This window comes from Babylonia areolata, chromosome 15, assembly GCF_041734735.1.
Source record: "Babylonia areolata isolate BAREFJ2019XMU chromosome 15, ASM4173473v1, whole genome shotgun sequence".
Classification (NCBI taxonomy): domain Eukaryota; kingdom Metazoa; phylum Mollusca; class Gastropoda; order Neogastropoda; family Buccinidae; genus Babylonia; species Babylonia areolata.
This window is the reverse complement of record NC_134890.1, coordinates 8011103-8027044: the sequence shown is the minus strand read 5'-3', so window position 1 is coordinate 8027044 and position 15942 is coordinate 8011103. Positions and strand designations below refer to the sequence as shown.

The window sequence follows — 15942 nt, the reverse complement described above, 5'->3', positions numbered from 1 at the left end:
GCCAGGCTCTGGTCATCCGCGGGGATGACAGCCCACAGACAACACACGTCATAGTTTTGTCTGGCTTCAGCACGTCTGTCAGACAGAAGATGCACTTCTTCTTCTTCTTCTCCTTCTTCTCCTCCTCCCTGTTAAGAGTCACTGGGGCGCTGAACAGATTCCCCAGGTCTGTCGGTATAATTGTGTGTCACGTCAAAGCGCAGTCCTTGGTCTATACAAATAGACCGCTTGAGAGTTGTCCATGCTTTCATGACTTATAAAGACGCGTCACATGATCTGTGCTCTCGAAGTTGATTGGCTCTCTGAAAATGCGAGCAACAAAGGCGATCGAGAGAGGCAGAAAACGTGAAACAGCATGCTTTGTTGTTGTTGTTGTTGTTTTTTGTGTTTTTGTTCACTTTTTGCTACATTTTTTTCCATTGCAGAGTTTAGTTTTGCAATGGGACTGAAGAAATGGAGGACAGCACAGGTTTGCTGCCTTTGCCTATGTCGATCGCCTTCGGCACTGCTCGCGATTACGAGTAAAAGATAGATGCGCATGCGCAAGATCCAAAATGGCCGCGGAACTGTCCAGCGGTCTATTGTTTTCTCGGCCGTCGCTGCAACATTGTATGCAAGTCCATCGGTGTGCTTGTGAGTACAGGTTGCATGCAATGTCTTAGACCTCAAACTCCGACTGCAGACTGTGTTCCGCAACATACACATTGCCCCATGTTCAGTCTGTGCCGGATCACACACTTAATAAGACACTTTAGTCATCTGTATATATTCAGTTATATAGCGGCAGCTGTTAGACGAGTTTGGATCTGTATCCTTCTGGTTGTCGATTTTCTTTCTGTCTCTGTCTGTCTGTCTGTCTGTCTCCCTCTCTCTCTCTCTCTCTCTCTCTCTCTCTCTCTCTCTCTCTCTCTCTCTCATCTTCTCTATCTCCACCTCCTCCTTCCCCCATCTTCGGCTTCTCTAATTTCATCTCACATGAGAGATTTAATGACTTATTTATTGATCTCTCATAAGATCGAACAATTTCACAAAGCTGATGTTGATCGCACTGTAGTTTTTATCAGACTGATCTCTGAGTGAGTTTGTGTTGTTTTCAAGTGACTTGGAAAAAGATCACACAAACGAAAAAGATAATATAAATGATGTTGGGGTTAGTGTACCAGGTAAATCACAAGCTAAAAATTTAATGATGAAATACGTCGGAACGAAAGAACGAACTGGCCTTTGTGCCTGTACGCGCCCGTGTGTGTGTGTGTGTGTGTGTGTGTGTGAGTGCGTGCGTGTGTGCGTGTGTGTGTGTGTGTGTGTGTGCATCTTTCTATCCATCTATCCATACTGTCACCTTTTCACTTACCTATCCACGTATTTGCTACTTATTATGAAATCAATTTACCATCCTTTTTTTTCCATAAGAATAGATCGTGACCTAATTATTACCACCACCACCATCACCACCACCACCAGTTGCACTAGCCTTGCTCCTCTCCTTCCTAGGCATCTACTGCTTCAGCTATTACTAACCATTATAAAGCTTGTGTTCTTCGGCAGCATGACGACCCTGTTATCATAGTTTTCTCTTTCTTCTTTTTCTTTTATTTAGGGGGAGGGGGTGTTTATATTTTGATAATACTGTCGACTTTATCTTGTGATTGCTGATATATTTGTATTAAATAATTTGCGTTTTATTTGTTACTCAAAACAGGATACTCACTGTCCCAACAGGTTATTTATTTATTTTTTGCTTATTCTGTACTTTGTATTATGATAGCGTAATGCTATTTTGTATCTACGTAGTATACCAAAGACCACTGAGAGAGAGAGAGAGAGAGAGAGAGATTCATGAGGACTGTATTAATATATGGCTCACCACCTTTGAGGACAAAAATCAGTGTCCCTTACACCCCTTCAATATTCACTTCATTGGTTTTGTAAAACTTACATAGTACTTATAATATATGTATGTATGTCAGCTGATGTGGCCATCATAACCCGCTGTGGTTCCAACTGCGAAACGCCTGTCTTGTTTCACCACTGACGTAAAAGGTATTCTGAACTGTCGACGCTGTCTCCCTCTCTCAATCTCTCTCTCCCTCAACCAGGCCTTTGAAACTGACGACGCCATGCACAGAAGCCATCTGCTTGCCGACGCAGCACGTGCACCTGCGTGCGCATGTGTCAGTCTTGCATGTGCTTGTCAGTTTCACAGGCAGGGAGTGGTGGTTATTACAAGTCCCAACACAGAACAATGAGTGACAAGTGGTTCAGCTGTGTGTTATTTTTTGTCATCATCATCGTCATCATCAGCCACCCCCATCCCCCCCCACCCCCATCCCCCCAAAACGCTGACAATGGCTTCGGCACAGGGACACATCAAATCATGTTGCTGGTGAATGAAGAATCACTGTGATATGGTTAATCATGTTTTATGTGGATTGTGTTAAAAGTGAAGAAAACAAGACTTATTTCCTGCATACATTCATACCAAGGTATACGTAGGTATACAGGTTTTGACTGCGGAAGCACCTGTACATGCACTGAAAAAAATGAATGAATGAATAGATAAATGAATAAATTATATGATAGATAAATAAATAAATAAATAAGTACATAAGTACGTAAATAAATAAACAAAGCTAAAACACACGAGCAGAAAAGTGATATGAAACAAGTGTTCCATATGTTCGTGTTGATGACAAGGATGAATGAATGAATAATGAATGAATGGACAAACGGATAAATGAACGAACGAATGAACGAACGAAAGAATACAAAAAAAAACAAAAAACAACAAAAAAAACAACAACAACATACAACAACAGAGAGAGAGAGAGAAAGAAAATAAGTGCATATGTTCGTTTTGATGACAAGGAATGAATGAATGAATAATGAATGAATGAACAAACGGATAAATGAACAAACGAATGAACGAACGAAAGAATACAAATTAAAAAAAAAGAAGAAGAAAATAACATACAACAACACAGTGAGAGAGAAAGAAAATAAGTACATACATTAATGAATACACGAACAGCATATTAAATCCATAATTGATATGAAAGACCGACGAATACAAACAAACAAACAAACAAAAAGCAAACAAAACAAAAAACAAACAAACAAACACACACACACACACACACACACACACACACACACACACACACACACACACACACACACACACACACACAGAGAGAGAGAGAGAGAGAGAGAGAGAGAGAGAGAGAGAGAGAGAGAACGAACGAACGAACGAAATTGTTTTAATGAACTTTGGCCATGGACCACAATTCAAAACCAGGGGACTGGGGGTGGGCATGGGAAGGGGTATTATAACACTTGAACAGATGACACAATATCATAATATTCATGGACTTGACATTAATTCTACTTAATTAGGTCTGAGTATATGATTTCTCCTTTTGATCGCATGGAAAATAAATTTTGATACATGGAAATTTCTCTGCTTGTTGTTTGATCGGAGAAGTGAACTAAGAGACATGTTTAAACAGTCTTGAAGAAATTTTGTCCGTAAATCATTATATACAGAACAAACAAACAACAAATGGTATTCATCTTCTAGTTCACTTTGGCAAAAAGGACAATGCTTTAAAACATCATTTTCAGTGTACCTATTAACATTGTTATTTAAAGGAAGCACATTAAATCGAGCCTGAGACAACGCCACTCTGAAACAATATTCATCAGCATTTGTTATGTATTTTTCTTTTTCAAATACAACTTTGAATGATCTGTAGCATGAATATCTGTCTCTATCACTAATAGTACCCGACCATTCTTGAATGAAGATATCTATAAGTCTTTGCTTGAAAGTAATAAGAAATCCTTTCACATCACCAACACCCTGTTGCAACCACACAAAATTAAGAGAGAGAGAGAGAGAAACACGAATTAGCAAAAGTATAAAAACTAAAACAACAACAATAAATAGGTTGCTTTTTTTCTTTTCTTTACATTTTATTTTTATTTTATTTTTTTATATAAACCGATAAAGAAATAAACAAATGAGTACTGTACTATTTGCTGTGAACCAACGTTTGCAGATCGTACACAGGATACAGGAACGGCCACAACGTGTAAGCTAATGTTCCGTTTGGGCAGATGACACGATCGTCACAGGAAACCTCTCCACGTGAACCAGTAATGCCGATATCAATTAAACAAACCCCGGAACAAATGACCTTATTTCCAGCAAAGTTCATTCGCCATCATATGTACTCATTATCTTACATTCTATCTTCATTCACATATTTGTTTGTTAATTCATTTCTTTTGTATTTATTTAATTAATTACTTGTTTATTTATATATTTATCTATCTAGCCAGCTATCTGTTTGTTCGTTTATTTATTTATTTTTTGTTTATTTATTCATTTATTTATTCATTTCTTTATTTATCTTAAAACTTTTTTCTTTCATTTCTTCCTCCACGTACTAACGCGCTTGAAGTCAACAACATGCACTGATTTATACTGACTGCATCAACGCCGACAGCGAAGAAATTTAAAAACAATCTATGAATCTCTCTCTCTCTCTCTCTCTCTCTCTCTCTCTCTCTCTCTGCCTCTTTCTCTTTGAAAAGTGTGTTATATATGTATATCTGTTTAATGCATCTCCCAATGAAAAAAAAACACACCCAAAAAACAAAACAAAAAACAATAACCAAAGAACAAACAAACAAACAACAACAAAAAAACGTACACAAAACAACTCGTATGAAAGTTAGCCATTTAGTAAATAGATTTTTTTTTAATGACACATAAAAGAACTATGAAAGAGGAAATAAGCATTACTGTACTGTAAAGCCTAGAGTTGAAGGGAAAATTACGAAAGAACATACTCCTGTACGAAGGAACATTCATTACAAAACAAAATTGTTGTGTTCAGATATGAATTAAAATTACAACAAAAGTGTTGCTCAGATATGTTGCTTAGAAAGCAAAATTGCAATGTTCAGGTGTGAAGAAACAGTTAATAAAACAAAAACAAACAACGACAACAACGACAGCAAATAAATTAAATTTACAAAAACAAAACTGTATGGCTTATACGTAAAAAAACACACCAAAAAACAAACAAACAAACAAACAAAAAACAACCTAGAAAACAAAGCTGCAATGCTCATGTATGAAAAAATATTACAATACAAAAATGTAATTCTCAGATCTCAAATACGAAAGAAAATACAATGCGATGCCCAGTTATGTATAATCTTCCCCAGGTAAGAAGGGAAAGTGCAGAACATAACTGTACTGCTCAGACACAAAGGGCACCAAAAACAAAGCAGTGATACTCGGACATTTGGGGCGACCATCATTGTGCCAAGCGAGATGGACAGAAGGGGAAACAAAAAGAACAAAAACAAACCACACCAGAGACAGACAGACAGACATAGACACACATACAGACAGACAACCGACAGACGGACAGACAAACGCACAGACAGACAAATATATAATCATATCACGTTCAACAGCCCGCCAGTCACAAAAGCCACACCAGGACTGCAGATCAAATGATTACAGGAAAATTAAATTATGCTTTTTTCAAGCCAAGAACCCAGAGAGAGTGGAGAGGGGGTCGAGAGAGAGAGGAGAGAGAGAGGAGAGAGAGAGAGAGGAGAGAGAGAGAGAGGGAGAGAGAGGAGAGAGAGAGGAGAGAGAGAGAGAGAGAGAGAGGAGAGAGAGAGAGAGAGAGAGTGGAGAGGGGGTCGAGAGAGAAATGAGAGAGAGAGAGAGGAGAGGGAGAGAGAGGAGAGAGAGAGAGAGAGAGAGAGAGAGAGAGAGAGAGAGAGTCATACAAACAGAGACAGAAAGACAGAGGGAAACAGAGGAAGAGCGTCCATCTCACCCATAACCCGACTTGTAAAAGGGAAATCAAATTACAAACAATGCCTCCCCCTCCTTCATTCCCTCGCATTCCATTTCAAACACCCGACCGCCCCCCCCTGCCACCCCCCCTCCCTCCAACTCCCCTCCCCAATGCACAACCACGGCTCCCTCCCTACGTGAGCAGATTTCGTTAACCTGCGCAGGCCTGGCCAGATCGCCCTATACTGGCCGGCTGATGGAGAGCGAGGGCGCTTTCAAGACATGGCGGGCCAGTGATGTGCAGCGCGATCAAAGACGTCCACACTAATTGCCAGCCGCGGGGAGAGTCTCCTGTTTCCGGGCGCCGGCCATCCGACCCCGGAGTGCAGAGTGCAGGGAACACCCCCTCTTCTCTGGAGAACAACTGCAGCAATTAATAAAACCAGCACAGAGGGTGTGCTGCTGGTGGTGCTGGTGGTGGTGGTGGTGGTTGGACAGCTGATACTAAACCAGTCTGAATCAGATTCTGTCCGCTGGTCTTGGGCTTGGAAACACGCCCCATCACTTCACTGCTACATCGTTTCTGCCTTTGGGGAGAAAAGAAAAAGACACAGTCTGTCATTTACACAGAGTGTCCTCCACCCTCGTTTGTGTGTGTGTGTGTGTGTGTGTGTGTGTGTGTTGTTGTTGTTGTTGTTTTTGTTTTTGTTGTTTTGTTGTTGTTTTTCTTTGTTGTTCTTTTTCTTTTCGGGAGATGAATTTAAAAATGTACTATAAGTTAATTGTCTTAAGTGCGAGATTTTTCTCTTATGATTTTAAAATAATATTTGGCACAGACGACCGAAAACAAATAAACAAACAAAAAAACAAACAAAAACAAAACAAAACAAAACAAAAAACAATAAGACAATGGACGAGATATCAGACTTGATAGAATTGATGGAGAAAATATTACCAATATAAGTCATGCTAATAAAATAAGAATGCATTTTGAAGGTGGACCGAGATGCAATTCTGAACTTGAAAACGAAAACCCGAAAAGGGAGAATGGCTGCCTGCATGGCGAATTGAAGACGGTCATTCGTGTTAAAAAAAAAAAAAAAAAAGAAAGAAAAAAAAGCTCACTCGTATATACAGCCAACATGGGAGTTAAGCCCACTAACGAAGTAGGCTGAGTTTCAGTTTCAAAGATTTATCATAACGTGTGGACAGATCCATATACGCTACATCACTTCTTCAAAAATAAGAAAAATGACTGAGAATAAAATGAAGAAGGTGAAGAGGAAAGATATCCTAGAAAAAAATAAATAAATAAAGGATACAGATTCTCATAAATGTAGATTTTGTGCATCAAAATTGCTGCCCTCTCTCTCCAATCCCCCCACCCCCATCCCCGCACCCCTCCACCTCCCGCCCCAAAATGCCAGAAGTTGTGCGAACATTCAAGTCTATTTCATGTCATCGATGTATTAGGCCTATTGAAACTTTTTCTCCTGATATGATAATGTAGCCGTTTTGCCCAGGTTGATATGAATAGTGTGGATCACATCACTGACGTGAGGTAAAAGGGAGATTGTGTGGAGGTTGCCTGCTGTGTGTACAGTGGTGGAGGCAAGTCTACACTTTGTGGGACGTGTTTTTATATGTATTATGTACGTACGTAGTTACGAGTATATAGTTACGAATACGTGCTTGCGTGCGTGTGTGCGTGCGTGCGTGCGTGTGTGTGTGTGTGTGCGCGCGCGCGCATGTGTATTCAATAGACGGGATTATGTGTACATGTCCGTGTATTGAGCAATGTTTTATTTTTCTGTCGGTTTTGTACACGTGTCCTTTAATCTTGTGAGTGTCTTTGTAAAGCAATACTGGCCTACCTATAAAACAAGGTATACCGCCATTGTCTTTTTTCACGTCAGATATGTGTAGCGCGCTAATCATAAAATCAATCTGTACACCAAGCGGCAACAGATGGTGAACTGATACGATTAAGATCTCTCTCTCTCTCTCTCTCTCTCTCTCTCTGTGTGTGTGTGTGTGTGTGTGTGTGTGTGTGTGTGTGTCTGTCTGTCTGTCTGCCTGCCTGCCTGCCTGTGTCTTTGTGTGCGAGTGCGAGTGCGTCTCTCTCTCTCACACACACACACACACACACACACACACACACACACACACACACACACACACACACACACACACACTTTTCTTCCTTTTCTTTCTTCCTTTCTCATTCCGGGTTCGATTTCCTGACTCTCTCGCCCTTGTTCATTATGAAGGGGAAATCAGTTCATGCCTTCCCTGTTATTTATCGTTGCTGCTCTGGTGATGATGGTGATGGTGGAGGTGGTGGCGAATATTGTGGTCGCTGTTGCTGCTGTTGTTATTGTTGCTGCGGATTTTCTTGACGTCGATGGTGGGGATGGATGGAAATGGGAGGTGGAGCGTGAAGGGGCGGAAGTGGGGGGGTGGTTGTTCAAAGATGGAATATTCCCAAAAGAATGGTCCAAATCAATAATCGTGCCAATCCATAAGAAAGGGGACCGATATATACCTGACAACTATCGTGGGATAGCTTTGACCAGCGTTATAAGCAAAGCGTATACATACATTCTAAACAAAAGATTAACAGCTTGGGCAGAAAGAGAGGAAAAGACAGTCGAAGAGCAAGCAGGTTTCAGGGCGGGTTACAGCACAGTAGATCACATATTTACATTGTATGGACTTGTACAGAAATATTTACAGATTAATAGTAAGCTTTACATTGCGTTTGTGGACTTTAGAAAGGCCTTTGTTTCGGTGGACAGAAATATATTATGGGATGTTTTAAGAAAATCGGGTATACACGGGCATTTATACAAAGATGTGAAAGGAATTTATACTTCTGTACTTGCATGTGTGCGTGACAAATGTTTGTATTCTGATCTCTTTGATTGTCCAAGAGGAGTTAAACAGGGCTGTTTACTTAGTCCCATGCTATTTTCTTTTCTTATCAATGAAATGGCAATTGAACTATCAAAAATGGGTAAACATGGCATCCAAATGATACCTAATGCTGTAGAAATCTTCTTATTGCTTTTTGCAGATGACGTGATATTGGTGTCAAGCACCCCTATAGGCCTGCAGAATCAACTGAATGTTTTAAATCATGAAGCTGATCGCTTAGGTCTTACAGTTAATTTAGCTAAAACAAACGTTGTAGTGTTTCGCATGGGTGGATATTTGTCGTCAAGTGAAAAGTGGCTGTATGGTAACACTGAAGTGAAAGTTACAAATGTATACAAATACTTAGGGTTGACATTCACGACTAAACTCTGCCTCACTACTTCCCTTGACGAACCGTGCAGGAAGAGTGAAAGAGGAGTAATAGAAATCCTCAACGCCATGAAACGCCTGGGTTCTATCAGTCCTGCTCTGTTCTGGAAACTATTTGACAGCCAGATAGAACCCATACTTACGTATGCCTCTGAAGTTTGGGGTTTAGAACCTGGACCTATTAGCCAAATAGAAAAGGTACATACATTTTCAATTAAACGGTTTCTAAACATGCCTATGCACTCATCAAATAAACTGTTGTATGGGCAGACAGGCAGGTATCCTCTTTTTATCAGAACTGCAGTGAAATGTGTTAAATATTGGCTCAGACTAATAAAACTGCCTTTAACTAGAATTAGCAGACAAACATATGAAATGCTCCATTTACAAAATGAACTAGGAAAAAGTAACTGGGTGTCGAAAATACAGAAAATTCTGAATGACAATGGTTTTGGTATTGTATGGTTATGCCAAGGTGTTGGGTATGAAAATAACTTCATAGCAGTTTTCAAAGATAGATTGAATTCTTGTTACAAACAAAACTGGCATTCAGAAATAGAACACAATGAAAAGTGCAGCTGGCACTACTCGTTTAAAGATACATTCGGCGCAGAAAAATATTTCTCATTTATTACCACCAAGAAATTCCGAGATACCCTTACACGATTCCGACTTAGAGCGTGCGGACTGAGGAGCCATAAGGTATGGTGTCTAACTGAGGCTGAGGCAAACAGCACTTGCCCAATGTGCGGCTCCGAAAAAGAAGACGAAATTCACGTTTTATTCCACTGTCCTGCATATGCACACATCCGAAACAGATATCCATTCAACATAGAATCAAGTCCCGTTGATGACTTGACCCGCATGCAACACGTGCTAAAAAACAAAAACGAAGTGATAGTAACAGCTATGTCAAAATTTCTTACCGTAGCACTTAACTGTAGGCAGAAAGCACTAGAAAATGGGCAGACAGTATAAAGAATCAAGTAAAAGGTACGTGATTATATACAGATGACCCCTAAAATGAATAAACGGATTCACTAATTATTATATAAGCAAATGAATTATGACCATGGATGGTCCACATGTTGTCAGCTCTTTTGTTGTTCTTTTTCCCTACCCTTTTCTTGCATACAGTTGTTGCGGTGTGTGTTTCGTGGTATTTGTTTAATTAGTTTTTTGTAATCCCCTCTTGTCAAAATGGCTGTAAATGCGTTTGACAATAAATCATCAATCAATCAATCCCTCACAAACACACACACACACACACACACACACACACACACACACACACACACACACACACACACACTTTTCTTCCTTTCTCATTCCGGGTTCGATTTCCTGACTCTCTCGCCCTTGTTCATTATGAAGGGGAAATCAGTTCATGCCTTCCCTGTTATTTATCGTTGCTGCTCTGGTGATGATGGTGATGGTGGAGGTGGTGGCGAATATTGTGGTCGCTGTTGCTGCTGTTGTTGTTGTTGCTGCGGATTTTCTTGACGTCGATGGTGGGGATGGATGAAAATGGGAGGTAGAGCGTGAAGGGGCGGAAGTGGGGGGTGGGTGTGGGTGGGTGTGGGAGGTGACCATGGAGACAGGGTGAAGAAAGTAGGGGAAGGGACGGAGATAGTTTTTGCATCAGCTGCTGCTGTTTATCTCCATAACTGGTTTGTTGCTGTTGTTGTTGCTGCTTGTTTGTTTCTTTCTCTCTCGATCATATTGTACAGAATGAGGTCTGGCGGGCGCAATAGCCGAGTGGTTAAAGCGTTGGACTTTCAATCTGAGGGTCCCGGATTCGAATCAAGGTAACGGCGCCTGGTGGGTAAAGGGTGGAGATTCTATCCAATCTCCCAGGTCAACATATGTGCAAGCCTGCTAATGCCTGAACCTCCTTCGTGTTTATACGCAAGCAAAAGATCAAATACACACGTTAAAGATCCTGTAATCCATGTCAGCGTTCGGTGGGTTATGGAAACAAGAACATACCCAGCATGCACACCCACGAAAACGGAGTATGGCTGCCTACATGGCGGGGTAAAAACGGTCATACATATAGAATCCCACTCATGTACATACGAGTGAACATGGGATTTGCAGCCCACGAACACAGAAGAAGAAGAATGAGGTCTCTGTCAGGTACTTGATATTGTGGTTGTTGTATTCTTTATCATTATTGTTATTGTTGGATATGTCTCTTTTTTCATTACAAAAGGTCAAACAGACAGACAGACAGACGGACACAGAGGGGGAGAAAGAAATCCTTTATACGTTCACAAACAAACAAAAAGTTAAACGTTGTGGAATAACCGTCAGCGTGCATATTCACTGGGTTGCTTATTTTCGGTAGGTGAACATTGCGACAAATACCTTAACCCCCACCAAGTGGATAAAAGAAAGGAATAAAGATAAAGAGAAGAAAGAAAGAACGGACTTTTAAATAGATAGATAGATAGATTGATAAATGAATAAATAAATAAAGTCATCCCATACTAAAAAATAATCTGAGAAATTTGAAGGTTTGGAAAACATTCGAAATGAACAATCTAGCTAATAAACAAGGCATAACACGTACGCATCAAAAGGTTTTTCAAAACAACAAACAAAAAAGCAAAACCACCCCTAAAAGAAATTAATCACCGCCCTCCCACACACCCCGACACACACAAACACATTCACATTCACGCCCAGCTCCCCCCCCCCCTTCCCCTCTGCTCTCCTTCCTCCACCCACTTCTCAATCCGCTACCCGCCTCCTCCCCCCCGCCCCCCACACACCCCCTCGCCCACTCCCCCACCCCCTCTTACAGCCAACAGGACAGGGCCATCACATGTTTCTCACTCCACGCACGTTGCACAGGACAAGCGGCCTGCATACACTGTGGCGGTGAGCTGCCACCATGAAATCTCCTCTGTACAGGATTAACACACAGCTGGCTGAGGACAGTTCCCTGGAGGGAAACACCCCTGCTACACAGAGAGAGAGAGAGAGAGAGAGACACACACACACACACACACACACACACACACACACACAATTAATCATTTATTCCACACAGACAGACAGACATACATACAGAGAGGTAAAGACAAACAGACACAGAGACAGACGCAGAGAAATTGAGGGGGAGAGAGGTCGAGAGAGACGAAGATGAGAGGTAAGAGAATGAGAGAGTCAGAGATGCAGAGAAATACAGTTACACGGAGGTATACAGACAGAAAGAGCAACACAGAGGGAGGTAAAGTGGGAAGAAGAGGCAGACACGTTGAAAACAGGCGGAGGGTGGTGAGTAGGGTAGGTAGCCTATAGGTAACTGTGAACGATCCAGTCGAAGCGACCAGCTCAATGTGTGTACTGTAAAGATAGTATGTCGTACGACAGTCACACGTAGTTCTTTTGCTTTTGAAGGCTTTCTCCGACTGGTTGCACCAGGAAAAGTTCGTCTGCTCATTCCGTTCAACTTTTTGTCGATGTTTGAAATGGCAGGGGTGCCTGAGGGTAAATGCGAACGGACAAGTCTAATTGCGAACGATTGCTTTCGGTACATGTTGACAATTAAAACAGAAGCAGGTCTTTTACTCATTAGACATAACAGATTATTGAAACATCGCGCCAAACTGTTGTAATGCTGGTTTTGACCACACATGCACACAAACACACAAACAAACATTTAAGTAAACACACGCGACACCGCACACAAACACATCCTTTTGAGAGTGCTCAGTAGCTGTGCAGCATCGTTCGCAAACAGACTCATGTCAAAATATCCTGTGGTCTAATTGCAAACGACTATTTTGCAGATGCCTGTCAAAACTGACGTTCTGACCTGTCACCAATATGCTTTCTTAAATTCTCCCAGCACTGGCAATACGAATTCGACATACAAGATCAAATCAACTATTTTAAACTGTGTCAAAATTCAAGTCCTACAACTTGCTTCCCTTGATTTTAAGTCTTCGAGAGCACGTTTGTAACCTTGGTCGGCAGTGGTGCGCGAAGAGAAGAAAGAGCGCGGAAATAGCCAGAAATAGTTTATGTTTAACTGGTTCTTGGAAGTGGATATTCATTAAAGTTTTAGAAAAAAGGTGGAAGCAGTCGTTAAATTGTGAAATGCAGTCATTAAAAACGCTTCCAAGTGCGACGGTAAATCGTTCGCAATTATTACACGCTGTTCGCAATTACACGCTGTTCGCAATTACCCACACCTACCCTATATGGCAGGGTAATTGGGGCTGGGGGGGAGAGAGGGGTGACAAAGGGAAAGAGAGAAAGAGGGAGAGATAGAGAGGTTCGTTTATTGATTTATAATCTGTTCATCTAAGATGATATTAGACTGTGTGGGACTGAGAGGGGGGAGACAGGACAGACAGCGTGGAAAGAGAGAGAGAGAGGAGAGAGAGAGAGAGAGAGAGAGAGAGAGAGAGAGAGAGAGAGAGAACAGTCAATGTCAGGTCGTCGACCTGAAAACATATGGCTACACATGATGTACACACACACACACACACGTATATAAATCAACCGTTGAGCAGAATGAACAAAAGAGGGAGGGAAAGAGAGAAAGACAGGGAGAGAGACAGAAGGACAGATGGAAGGACAAACAGAGACGGTGACAGACACACAGACACTGACATACTGGCACACAGGGAGAAAGAGAGGGGGAGGGAGGGAGAGACAGACAGGCAGGCAGACAGAGATATAAGAAAAGACAGACAAAGAGACAAAAACAGGGATAAAAAGATCGACAGAGAAACAGACAGACAGACGGACGACAGAGAAACAGACAGACAGACGGACGATAGAGAAACACAAACCTACGGACAGAGATACAAAATAAAGACAGGCAACCAGACAGGGGGAGGGGGTGGGCTGGGGGCTTGGGGGGGGTGGGGGGGGGGGGCAGTGAAGTGAGTGTGAAACACTAATGTTGGTGTAATGGGGTCCTCACCCTGCTTCCACTACACCCCTCCCCCCCCACCCCCCTGCCCCCCTACCAACGCCCTCCGTCTCCCCTTTCACATCCCTGTTTGTGGACACTGGATTTATGACCGTCACCCCCTCCCTCACCCCCCACCCCCTCCACTACTCCCTCTCCCCTTCTCTCCTCCCCACTGTGCGCAGAGCATTCTCTCTCTCCTCCCCACTGTGCGCAGAGCATTCTCTCTCTCCTCCCCACTGTGCGCAGAGCATTCTCTCTCTCCCCCCCCACTGTGCGCAGAGCATTCTCTCTCTCCTCCCCACTGTGCGCAGAGCATTCTCTCTCTCCTCCCCACTGTGCGCAGAGCATTCTCTCTCTCCTCCCCACTGTGCGCAGAGCATTCTCTCTCATCTCCCCACTGTGCGCAGAGCATTCTCTCTCTCCTCCCCACTGTGCGCAGAGCATTCTCTCTCTCTCCCCCCCCACTGTGCGCAGAGCATTCTCTCTCTCTCCCCCCCCCACTGTGCGCAGAGCATTCTCTCTCTCCTCCCCACTGTGCGCAGAGCATTCTCTCTCTCCTCCCCACTGTGCGCAGAGCATTCTCTCTCTCCTCCCCACTGTGCGCAGAGCATTCTCTCTCTCCTCCCCACTGTGCGCAGAGCATTCTCTCTCTCCTCCCCGCTGTGCGCAGAGCATTCTCTCTCTCCCCCCCACTGTGCGCAGAGCATTCTCTCCCTACTCTAGTTCTGTCCAACAATGCAAGTCTTTTTCTCCTCTTCCATTGAAGAAATGTGGGTACTCTCTCTCTCTCACTCCCTATCCCTCTCTCTGTGCGCATGTATACATGTTCATATACATAGGTGGGTATGTGGGCATGCTTGTATGTTTACCACATCTACTCTATTTTACAATTATCGCACACACTGTTATTGTCGTGTTATGAACTGAGATAAAAGTGTTGTGAGCAAGAAAGAAATGAAATGGTAAAAAGCGAGAGAGAGAGAGAGAGAGAGAGGGGGGGGAGATAAAGAATAACAGAGTAAGAGTTAGTGCGTGCGTGAGAGAGATAGACCGAGAGGTGGATTGAGAGTGGGAGAACGAAAGTGGGCGAGAGGGGGTGGCGAGCACTTGGTACAAGTATAGCATGCTAACAAGTATTTATATAACTTATGTATCATCCCCAGACGTAAGGGGGAAAACAAACTAACCACCACCACCCCACCCACACACATCCCCGGGCAATATTACCTCATTACGCTATATAGGTGACAGGTTAGCCCACACCCACCCCACTTTCCAGCCCCCAACCACCGATATTATCTTGTCTCCCTGTCAGTCACAAATATCAACATGATAAATACATATGTATGAAGAGCAATAAATTTCTTTCGTTACATATTCAGTCATCAACAGAATTTCTCTCTGTCAGTAGATGACTGGACGTGATAACCAGTCGAGTGGTTTGGAGTGCTGAGTCCCTCAGTCTGAGGAATGAGTCTGAGTTCGATTCCTCGAAGTTGGGGAAATTGACGAGTTATTAAGAGCAGAAAATAGTTGTCTTGTTTAAGGATCTCCCAGGTCAACACTCATACATAGCTGTCAAAGTGTCTAACTCCCCTTTGCATGTGCATCACCGGAATGTACACAGGATAATGCAATGTACAACTCACATCAAACACACACATTTTATATAAAGACGCAAAACTCAAGAAGAATCAAACTATGTCCTCAAAATACAAATGATAATAACCTTGTAGTCGTGTCAGTAATAATATAGTCACAGCCTAACACAGAACAACATAGCCTACTTAATGTAGAGCATATGTTTCCTATTAACATATAAATTCAACGTCATATCTTGAAAAAAGGCATTACCCCCCGCCCCCCACCCTCT

At 42.4% G+C, this 15942-nt stretch overlaps 1 protein-coding gene across 6 annotated transcripts in view; it reads right to left on the bottom strand.

The window, feature by feature from the left end:
- LOC143290405 (uncharacterized) overlaps positions 1-15942 on the bottom strand; it is a 174229-nt gene that overhangs the window by 75040 nt on the left and 83247 nt on the right. The window contains exon 1 of one of the 6 annotated variants that reach the window (XM_076599816.1): positions 11941-12008. The exons of the other annotated variants lie outside the window; for them this stretch is intronic. The gene's annotated coding sequence lies outside the window, so the exon portion shown is untranslated. Of the gene's footprint in view, positions 1-11940; positions 12009-15942 lie in introns of those variants that run through there. 6 annotated transcript variants of the gene reach the window in all.